The sequence below is a fragment of the Pseudorca crassidens genome, chromosome 10 (assembly GCF_039906515.1).
Source record: "Pseudorca crassidens isolate mPseCra1 chromosome 10, mPseCra1.hap1, whole genome shotgun sequence".
Taxonomy (NCBI): domain Eukaryota; kingdom Metazoa; phylum Chordata; class Mammalia; order Artiodactyla; family Delphinidae; genus Pseudorca; species Pseudorca crassidens.
Window position 1 is genome coordinate 92,832,536 of NC_090305.1, and position 12,116 is coordinate 92,844,651.

Below are 12,116 nucleotides of genomic sequence, written 5' to 3' on the forward strand. Positions count from 1 at the left end.
TTGTTGCTTTTCCCTTGTTGCTTTCAATATTTTTTCTTTGTATTTAATTTTTGATAGTTTGATAATATGTGTTTTGATGTGTTTATCCTTGAATTTATTCTGTATGGGACTCTCTGCACTTCCTGGACTTCAATGACTTATTTCCTTTCCCATATTAGGGAAGTTTTCAACTATAATCTCTTCAAATATTTTCTCAGTCCCTTTCTTTTTCTGTTCTTCTTCTGGAACCCTTATAATTCAAATGTTGGTGCATTTAATGTTGTCACAGAGGTCTCTTAGATGGTCCTCAGTTCTTTTCATTCTTTTTTTCTTTATTCTGCTCTGCGGTAGTTTTTTCCACTATTTTATCTTCCAGGTCACTTATCCATTCTTCTGCCTCAGTTATTCTGCTATTGATTCCTTCTAGAAAAATTTTCATTTCATTTATTGTGTTGTTCATCATTGTTTGTTTGCTCTTTAGTTCTTCTCGGTCCTTCTTAAACGTTTCTTGTATTTTCTCTATTCTATTTCCAAGATTTTGGATCATCTTTACTATCATTACTCTGAATTCTCTTCAGATAGATGCCTATTTCCTCTTCATTTGTTTGGTCTGGTGGGCTTTTACCTTGCTCCTTCATCTGCTGCATATTACTTTGTCTTCTCATTTTGCTTAACTACTGTGTTTGGGGGTGTCTCCTTTTCACAGGCTGTAGGTTCGTAGTTCCCGTTGTTTTTGATGTCTGCCCCCAGTGGCTAAGATTGGTTCAGTGGGCTGTGTAGGCTTCCTGGTGGAGGGGACTGGTGCCTGTTTTCTGGTGGATGAGGCTGGATCTTGGTTTTCTGGTGGGCAAGACTGCGTCCAGTGGTGTTTTGGGGTGCTTGTGAATGTAGTGTGATTTTAGGCAGCTTCTGCTGACGGGTGGGGTTGTGTTCCTTTCTTGCTAGTTGTTTGGTGTGGGGTGCCGTGCAGTGGAGCTTGCTGGTTGTTGAGTGGAGCTGGGTCATAGCATTGAGATGGAGATCTCGGAGAGAGCTCTTGCCAATTGATATTAAGTGGGGCCAGGAGTTCTCTGGTAGTCCAATGTCCTGAACTTGGCTGTCCCTCCTAAGAGGCTCAGGCCTGACACCAGGCCAGAGCACCAATGCCCTGTCAGCCATACAGCTCAGAATAAAAGGGAGAAAAAAAAGAAATAAAAAATAAATAAATAAAAGTTATTAAAATTAAAAAAAATTAAATATCATTAAAATAAAAATAAATAAATAAATAATAATAAAAAGAAGAGAGCAGCAAAACCAATAAAGAAATCCACCAATGATTACAAGCACTAAAAATTAAGCTAAGATAGCTATATAAATCAGAAAGTCGTCAGTCGCGTACAGGAAACCCCAAGTGTACAGTTTCTCCCAAAGTCCACCACCTCAATTTTGGGATGATTTGTTGTCTATTCAGGTATTCCACAGATGCAGGGTACATCAAGTTGATTGTGGAAATTTAATCCGCTGCTTCTGAGGCTGCATGGAGCAACTTCCCTTTTTCTTCTTTGTTCGCACAGCTCCTGGGGTTCAGCTTTGGATTTGGCCCCACCTCTGCAGGTAGGTCGCTCTCTGGCATCTGATCTTCGCCCACACAGGAGGGGGTTAAAGGATCGGCTGATTAGGGGGCTCTGGCTCACTCAGGCCGGGGGAGAGGGAGGGGCACGGAATGCGGGACGAGCCTGCAGCGGCAGAGGCCAGCATGATGTTGCAACAGCCTGAGCCGTGCCCTGTGTCCTCCCAGGGAAGTTGTCCCTGGATCACGGGACCCTGGCAGTGGTGGGGGGCACAGGCTCCCAGAAGGGGAGGTGTGGATAATGACCTGTGCTTGCACTCAGGCTTCTTGGTGGCTGCAGCAGCAGCCTTAGCATCTCATGCCTGTCTCTTGTGTCTGTGCTGAATGCCATGGCTCGAGCCTGTCTCTGAAGCTCAATTAGGTGGTGCTCTGAATCCCCTCTCCTCGCGCAACCTGAAACAATCATCTCTTGCCTCTTAGGCAGCTCCAGACTTTTTCCCGGACTCCCTCCCAGCTAGCTGTGGTGCACTAGCCCCGTTCAGTCTGTATTCACGCAGCCAACCCCAGTCCTCTTCCTGGGATCTGACCTCCGAAGCCAGAGCCTCAGCTCCCAGCACCCACCCACACCGGCGGGTGAGCAGACAAGCCTCTCAGGCTGGTGAGTGCTGGTCGGCACCGATCCTCTGTGTGGGAATCTCTCCGCTTTGCCCTCTGCACCCCTGTTACTGCACTCTCCTCCATGGCTTCCCCCCACCACCCATCCCCCTTCTCTGCAAGCGAAGGGGCTTCCTAGTGTGTGGAAACTTTTCCTCCTTCACAGCTCCCTCCCCTAGGTGCAGGTCCCGTCCCTATTCTTTTGTCTCTCTTTTTTCTTTTGCCCTACCCAGTTACACGGAGAGTTTCTTGCCTTTTGGGAAGTCTGAGGTCTTCTGCCAGCATTCAGGAGGTGTTCTGTAGGAGTTGTTTCACATGTAGATGTATTTTTTAAGCAGCTGTGGGGAGGAAAGTGATCTCCACGTCTTATTTCTCTGGCATCTTGAGGGTCCATCTAGACTAGCATTCTCTTAACTCTTAACAAGTTTTATGGAAGACGGAGGCTCTAATAATCCTGAAGAACCTCCTCTCTATTCAAGTAACAATCAGAAACTAAGAACCTCTTCATTTTATTTCCTAATTCCCAGGAGAGAGAAGTACAGCAGCCGAGCAGGACATATTCACCTTTTGTCCAGTCATTCATGGCCATAAGAATGGGGTGAATTAAAAAAATACGAATTTAAGGGCCTATTCCTATCAGTTAAGAGATGATTCTCCATAAAGCTGTTCATGAACTGTTCAGAAATGACAAAATGTGACTGCCGTCGATATAATCAAAAGTTTTTGGCATTCAGGGGGATGACAATGAACTTTAGATTCTGGTAGTTTGATCCAGTATTGGAGTCAGATGACAGGACTAATTTTTTTTTTGAACTCCATGGAAGATAAAGAGAAAGAAAAATGGGGAAGAACCCTACATGAATTTTCAATAACATTGTATAATTTGCTTTTAATTGTCATTTAAAATTATTTACTTTTCAATGTTCCTCTATTGCAAAGTTCTTCCTTTATTGCCAAGTAAAACATTTCTTATTGTGTAGCATTATATTGTAGGTGATTTTATAGCAGTAGGTGTTGTCAATACAACTATTTAACCACTATTGATCAAAATACCGACACTTTTCCTAAGGTCTAGTGCATTTTTAAAGAAAAGGTACTTAAAAAGCATTTTTGGTTTCTTGCTTTTGATATTATATTGTCACATGGTTTCAGCTCTTCTTGTACAGAAAGCTCATGTTGTCCTTGCTTTCTGACACTGTAGGCAAAGCAACAAAATCTGCTATTATTTAATCATTTCATTGCAATATGAAAAAAATCTAAAGATTTACCACAAGAGACTAAACAATTAGTTGACAAAAGCTAGACATTTTACTGGTATGAATTCAAGCTCTTAAAAATTTGATAACAACAAATATAAATGACTAAATAAGATATGGACTGATGATAATTCACCAAAACCAAGCTTTACTGTCTTTCAAAATGAAGTAAAGTTTGTTAGAAAATGCCTGATTCCATTCGTCTCAAGTTCTTCATCTGTCAAATGGGAATGGAAATGTATGTCTCAAAAAACGTGTCACAGGAATTTAATTTGTTACTTGGTGCACGTAAAACTCCTTGGAAAACTACAAATTACTCTCCCAAATATAAAATATTATTAAGTCAAGTTATACCCTTAATTTAGATTATATGAAGATTGAACAGAGCTTTTCTCTGAGTGAAGGTAAAGGAAGATAAATTAACATTTGTTGTCTGCCTATTTTGTGCATAGCACGGTGCTTAATATTTCAGCCAGGTTTTCTTTTTAGGGGGAGAGGAAGGTGGTTGAAAATGTTTAAATTATAAAGATCTATGAAAAAACAAACAAAAAAACCCTGCTCATATTCCTCTTGAATTTTTGCTATGAAAGAAGATGATATTAACACTCACACATTTCAAACTATACTCTTTTACCCATCCCTCATTTTTCTGTTTATACTGTTATATTATCCAAGTTTATGGCATTCATATTCTGTTCTATAACTAAAACCAACATGGTTCTTAAGTGGTAGTTTTATATTTAAATGTATTCATTGTGCATCCTATTCCTCCTTCATTCTTTTTTTTTTTTTTTTTGCGGTACGCGGGCCTCTCACTGTTGTGGCCTCTCCCGTTGCGGTGCACAGGCTCCAGACACGAGGCTCAGTGGCCATGGCTCACGGGCCCAGCCGCTCCGCGGCATGTGGGATCTTCCCGGACAGGGGCACGAACCCACGTCCCCTGCATCGGCAGGCAGACTCTCAACCACTGCGCCACCAGGGAAGCCCCCTCCTTCATTCTTGAGATCTGTATATTGGTCCATTTTTACCTGGATAGACTTCATTGTTAAGTCGTTTCTTTAAGAGTGTTCATTTATGTTATATTCCCTGAGGGTTTTTTGTTTGTTTTTTGATGTTAAAGAATGTTGAATGTCATTAGATTCGAAAGCTGTATCAGTGGGTACTAACAGTCATGTCACCCTTTATTCAGAATACTGTAGACTTTCCCTCACTGTCTTCTGGTATAGAATGCTAATGCTACTATTATAAAATCTGAAATTAATCTGATTTTATCTTTCACTCTTTTAAGTAATTTTGTGTTTCAACCTGGTCTTCTTGCAAAGTCTTTCTTTAAGTTTGAACATCAGTCACTTAACTAACACGTGCTTTGGTGTTAAGTCCTCTCTCTAAAATGACTCTGGAATGTGGTGTATTCGTTCAATTGACAGGAAGTTTTCTTGCTAATATCTTTCAATACATTTGTTTGTCTATCTCAGTGACATCAAGGATCTTTATGTTGGATCATCTTTTATCTATCTTTCTTATCCATTACCTTCTCTTCCCTCTTATCTGTGATTTTTTTATTGTATTCATCACAATTATCTCTAATCTTCTCTTTATGTCAGTAATCTGACTTTTAGTAGGTATCTGTTTTGTTTCTTGCCTATTTTAGTTGATTTATTAATTCTTTAATGATGCTCTTTTGGTTGCAATTTTTATGTTTAAGTTACATCCTAATTTATCTGATTCTATAGTTTGTCTTTTTCATCTTGCCATTGAGTTACATTTTTTGAATTCAGGTTCTTACTCTACTGTGTGAAAAATTTTGAGAAATTTCCTAGGATTCCTTGAGTTATATTTTCTTCTAGATTGGATATTTTGTCTATCTTTGGCATGCTATGTTTTTCACTTTTATTGTTGCAATACATGTCCATACTTACTTTTCCACTTCTTTTCATTTGCTCATGCTTGAGGCACTGTGTGCAGACAACTCAGTCATTCCTTTATAGAAAGGGATATTTTTAAACGTTCTTCTCATCATATCAAGGAACTGTTTGTTTTCTTCCTTATAGCTCCATTTTGGAGGCTGAATACCCACATATCATGAGTACCCCCATTTCGTAGCCTGAGGGAATACTGGGAATGTGGGAAGCTCAGCCTTTAGCAGAATATCTGGGTGCTTCTATTTTAAGGGTTTTTTTTAGTGGTTTGTAGCAAGATTATTGGTGGAAGAGTCATAGGTATACTTTATTGGGGAAATGCATCATTTTTTGGTTGGGCTTTAGCGATTTTACCAAGTGAATATATAGGTGTGAAACTATTAGTTTGTGAAACAGAGTCAGCTTTACTATTCATGCTTCTCTGCTTCACTCTTTTTTCTCCAGGAGCCCTGTCTACTCCTCTCTTCAGCCAGAAGAGAAAACAGATTAAAACACACTACGCATGTATATACAAATCTGCTTAACTCCAGAATTGGAGGTTGTTATGAGAATTTTCAGAATTTTGTCATTTCACCAGTAAATCTCACAGAGGTTAGGGATGAGATTAAGACGTCAAGAACTTTTTTGCCCCTCTGAGCCTGGACAAACTCTTCTTATGCACAAATGTGTTTTTTTCTGTTGTTTCTTTGCTTATTTTGATTATTTTTAAGCCAATGGCATTGGAATTTGTCCCTTTTCTTATTCAGACACTGTTAATTTGTTTGTTGCTTATTTATATTTACAATTCCTTGTGCATTTCATTAGGTACTAGAGTAAGGAAAGTCTGTATTACATGTTTAACTCACTCTCAATCAGCCTTTACAAAAAAACAAAAATGTAAGATGTATTGCTACTTTATAGTTAAGAGTTATAACTTGTCCAGCATTATACAGCTAATAACTGTCTGAACTTCTAGGTAAATAATGGAGTATACTAAAATTACAATTTAAGATAAAGTTACTAAATTAATATTTTACCTGGGTGCAAATATTCTGTAAGAAAGAAATAGATCTGAGTGGATGGTGAAAACAGTGAGAGAATCAAGATGCCTAAGTTTAACTTCCTCCTATTTCTCAACGCAGATGGTGAATTTGGAAAAGATGATTCAACTTCCTGGGTTTTAGTTTCCCTTTCCCTGTGTGTAATAATAATAAGGATGATGATGATGATGACAATAATGATGGTAATTTTCACAATTTGATGATTATACATTTACATGTACCAGGCACAATGTGATATACTTTATAAGTAATATGCCATTAAATCTCAAAATAACCATCTGATGTACAGAGTCTATTTTGTCAATGAAGACTGCAAATTTCACAAATCCACTGAAGCCCATTTGATTCAAGGGCACATGCTATTGACCACTAGCTCTATTGTCTTTCCAAACCAAGAAGTCTGGCCTGAATGGTCTACAAAAGACCTACCAACTTTGAGATTCTCTAGAGCTGTGGTTGGTATCAGAGGAAATGATCATGCTCATACATGACCCTCAGGTACAACTACTAGAGTTCTGGATTGGGTGTCCTAAAATTAAATCCTAACATGATGAGGTTTTTGCTTTATGTATTCATTTGCACATTTTAAAAACACAGAATTTAACCTAAAACATAAGTACCAAACTGTTCCTCCTCCTTTCCTCCAAATCTTTCTTTCTTAACTATTCAGTGCAAATGCCATGAAGTGGGGCTCTGTAAGGTAGGCATATACATGAATGTGGACGATGAGCACCACAGCAGTCCAGCATGAGTTGTTGGAGCCTAAGAGTGGTGAGAAGGTCAGGCATGCAGGGCAAGGGGTAAGGCAACGGTGGCCCAGTGGAGTGGCAGAGCCCGAGGAAGGTGAGAAGGGCATGCCCTTACTGAGGTGGCCTGGCACAGGCTATCAGAGTCTGAGAAGCCTGAGGAGGGTTCCACTGCCAGGAGAGGGTGGTGAAGGTAGAAACCTGGAAGCTAACCGAGTGAGGACAGAGTCTCCACAGGGAAAGGGCATTCCAGGGTGACGTGTTAGATCCTCAAGGATGTGAGAAAGTTATCCACTTTGGAATATAACCATGCACAGATTGTCAGAGGTCAAGAGGAAAGACAGCATCCTCACAGGAGGGAGACCCTGCACAGGGTCAGAACATGAGTGAGGTGAGGAGGTAGGAGACAGCTTACAAGTGGTGTCAAAGAAGGTATGGGAGTAAAACTTGCAGCAGGTATCAGAATCTGTACAGGGTGAAGAGGAGCTTCACATAGGGGAGAAGGTGGTGACAGTAACTGGAGGTTAGTTACATACAAGGAGATTGAACAAATTCATAAATACACTGAGAATAGTGGGAACCAGGGTTCTCACAGCTGGAACAGGGAGTTAAAAATATAGACAGAGGACTTCCCTGGTGGCTCAGTGGATAAGAATCCGCCTGTCAATGTAGGGGACACGGGTTCGATCCCTGGTCCAGGAAGATCCCACATGTCGTGGAGTAACTAAGTCCGTGAGCCACAACTACTGAGCCTGTGCTCTACAGCCCGCAAGCCACAACTACTGAGCCTGCATGCTGCCTACTGAAGCCAGCGTGCCTACAGCCTGTGCTCCGCAACACGGGACGCCACCACAAGGAGAAGACCGTGCACTGCAACGAAGAGTAGCCCCCGCTTGCCACAACTAGAGAAAGCTGGAATGCAGCAACAAAGACGCAACACAGCCAAAAATAAATAAAATTAAAAATATAGACAGAAAAAAACCTATAATAAACCCACTATAAATCACCATAGATAGATAGAAGTATGGAATAAGAATATATACACACACACACACATATATACATATTTACATAAATATATGTCTGTATATAAAATTATACATATGCATATTTATATATATTCATATGTGTTTATAAATTCATATAAGTATCTATATGTATTCACACATATAATCTATAAAACCTACACACACACACACACACACACACACACACACACACATGCACACACTGAAAATCCTCAGAGCAAGAACACCTCAATAACAATAAGTACACTTAGTTCCAGATCATGGTTTCTACATACCATTCTCTAATAAAAGGAACAAGGTTTGCTTAGGGAAAAAAAAGACTACTTCGATGGCTGGAACAGGAGAAATGCAAGGTGATTCTGCAAAACTTTCTTGTACCAGAAAGTAAAGAATAGTATAAAGAATGATAGGCACATGTCAAAAAGATGAAGAAACCAGCTTGAATGGCTCCTGCTGGCCAAATAAGTGATGATTTGGGCAACAAAGTAAATAGTAATGGATCATAACTTTAATAAAATAAGAAACGATGGATTCACAGTGATAGAGTAGATCATATTGATAGAAATATATAAATAAAAAATTTAAATGTTCAGTAAGGAACAGTATATTTACATTGTCTCAAAGTCCCTAACCACAAAATGTTTACCAATTACAAAGGGGGGGAAAAAAGCAATTTTATAGTGGAGAAGTCTAGCAGGAAGCAGCACGTTAACCAAGTGATCAAAGTTAACTTCAGCAGAAATGGGACAAATAGAAGTCCTGCACTATCTGGTAGGATACAATCTGAAGCATACAGCATTCCTGAATCTAACTGTAATGAAACAGCAGACAAAGTGGTGCACCCAGTGGGTGAGGGGAATGGAGGGACAAGATGGCAAGACAATGTGATCAATATAGTCTGGCTGGTGGGGACCAGTCTTTTTCATGGTGATAATTTTTAAAAATAAGAACCAGTTTTCTCATTGGTTTTATTACTGTTTTTTAAAATCTTTATAGACCCTTTTTATTACCCATACCCTCAGCACACAGCTCCTACCAGGACCCCTACCCTGTCGACACTCAGATAAGCCCAAATTGAGTGAAACTTTACCAGATCAGTGCCTTGTAATTTTCAAAGGTACCAAGGTGAGGAAAACCAAGGAAAGACTGGGAAATTGTTCTGCATTGAAGGAGACTAAGAGGAGAAAACAACTAAATGAAATCTGTGATTCTCTACTGGATCTTTTTGCTATAAAGGATTTTATTAGGGAAAATGGAGAAATGGGATCTGAAGATTAGATGCTAGTATTGAATCAATGTTAATTCCTTGATTTTGATCATTTTATCGTACGCTTTGTAGGAAATATAAACTAATTTATTTGGGATGATGTGGCATAAATTTGCAAAATTACTCTAAATGGCATGGAAAGAAAATTTTTGTACCATTTCTGAAACATTTTCCATATGTTTGCGATTATTTCAAGATAAAATGTTTTTAAAACTATGTATTGACTTGATGTCTAATTCAGACTTGCATTCAAAACAGGGTCAGGTTTTTTCATGTGGTGTAATTCTTTTCTTTTTCCAGGTGATGGTCGTTTGAGCCGTCCTATTTTTACCCAGGAACCACAAGATGTTATTTTTCCTTTGGATTTGTCAAAATCTGAAATCATCCTGAATTGTGCTGCTAATGGTTACCCTTCACCCCATTATAGGTAAAGTTCTACTTCTGAGTACCACACTGCTTGTTTTTTTTCTTTGTCTTCGGGGTAAAATATACACACAATAAAGTGACTTAATTTGAAGTGTACAGCTCAAAGAATTTTTACATAGGTATACAGCTGCGTGCCCACCACTCAAATGAAGATATGGACATTTCTGGTACGGCAAACTGTTCCCTCATGCCACTTGCCAAGTGATGACTACCCCACCCCCACCCGCAGCAACCACTATTATGACTTATTGATTAGGTCTGCTTAGAACAGTTATTCTTGAGATTGGTGCCATGCAGTGCCATGTTATGGAGAGAATTGACAGAGGAAAAGAAAGAAAGAAAACGGAAGGAAAGAAGAAAGGAAGGAAGGAAGGGAGGAGGGAAGGAATACAGGAAAAAAGAAGAAAAAATAAAGGGAAAGGACAGGAAAAGATTTGTTTCCCCAATATGAAAGACTATAAAGCACAAGTTCATTTTGCACTCCCTTCCCCACAATTTGGAGCCACTGCCTCAGTTGCCCCATATACAACGCCTGTGAAAATGTTCCCCTAAAAGGAATTAATCCAGATGGAAACTTTATTTTATCCGACTAATTTTTGTGGCTCCACTGACATGTTCCATCACCCAAAAAGCACTGGTTTTAGAAAAACATGTTGAAGACAGCTATGTACCATCTAATGCAGAAAAGGAATTTTCATTCTGGGCAAGTAGAAAAATATATATTTGCTCCTCACATATTACCTCTGAAATAATAAGGCAGAAAGTTCTGTAGTGTTTCAGTTCTTAGAATATTGCAGTAAAGGCAGAATCTGATCCACCTTGTGGGTGGACTTCACAAATTTAAAAATATATGCATGTATGTATTATGCTTATATAAATCATAAAGATATTTTGTTGGTAAGAACTGCATATGCAGTGTGAATATAGGAAAAGTAGAATAAATATTAAAATCACTATTGATTTTAAAATCACTATTGGCTTTGGGATTTTAAAAGCATTTTTTTAAGTCTTAATTTTTAGTAGTTAAGTTAAATCATCACACACAAAAAGCAACAATTTCAGTCCATTTTGGCAAAATAAGCTGGCTTGGCGTGATTTTTATGTTCCATTAAAAATACCAAATTTCTATGTATAATTACTTTGATCTTAAGATTGTCTAGATTAACTAGCTAAATGACTTAAACGCACAAAGTTAAAGAGAACTCTCCTTTACATTGTATTTTGTCAAAAGAACTTCAGGATTTGTTTTTTACAACAAAAGAGCTGAAAAACTGTGTCTTACTACACTTTATTAAAGCTTTCCTATCTTTAGGGCACCCAAACCAATAAAGTCCATCTGGTTGATGAAGATTACTTAGCTTATAAATTGGTTCACCCAGTTCATGGTTGGTGGTTTGTTTTCCTTAAATACAGAGTTATCTTACTTAACTTAAAATTTGGTTAAATATATAAAAATGTGATTAACACATTTTTCAGGATCACCTTACAGTTTAAGTTGGAATTTTATTTTTGAATGCCAATTTGATTGATCCTAAAGATTGACAGAATTTGTTAGAGAAAGGAAAAAAAAAGTATGAATCCCTATAAAATAAGAAACATTTGCTAAGTATAAGTAAGATAAATCATCAGTCAATCATGTACTTATATAAAAATATCTATTGGCTTATTAACAGGCCGAAAGATATAAAACAGTGGTTCTCACAACAATTTGCTAATATTATCTATGAAGAAATACACTGAATGAAGAGATTGCAAATTCCAGTGTTGTGAAATGGCTTCTGTTTCTAACATACGTAAAAATTAGGAGGCTAAAGACCTCCTAATTTAGGAGGTAATTTAGCTTCTTATTTCCAATCCCCATAACCAGGTTTAGCTCGGCTCTAAAATCATGGTATAAAATACTCATAGGCAAGAGGCTTTGAAAAAAGAGTGAGAACAAAACCAAGTTTTTAATGCTTAAATGTCAGACTAAGACCCAATTTTCTTGATAATAAAGCAAAGGGCAGAGGTATTTCAGACAATGCACATTAGCAACAAAATACAAAATTTAGTTTTAATATAATCCTTTCTAACTTAAAATTTATTTTTAAAAAACATCGTAACTGTATTCATCTTAGAATGTGTGTGTGTATATGAAATAGAGGAACAATCTTTATGATTCAGAGTCTAACATTATTTGAGGTTATTTGGATATAGTGTGAAGCCGTATTAAAGAGCCTTTGACTTAGATCCATTCCATATGTGACCTTGGA

At 38.2% G+C, this 12,116-nt stretch overlaps 1 protein-coding gene across 1 annotated transcript in view; it reads left to right on the forward strand.

Moving 5' to 3' along the window:
• Positions 1-2,020: 2,020 nt before the first annotated feature.
• The window catches only part of CNTN6 (contactin 6), a 157,652-nt gene continuing 147,556 nt past the window's right edge, over positions 2,021-12,116 (forward strand). Inside the window, 2 exon segments of the mRNA XM_067755234.1 lie at positions 2,021-2,186; positions 9,739-9,865. The gene's annotated coding sequence lies outside the window, so the exon portion shown is untranslated.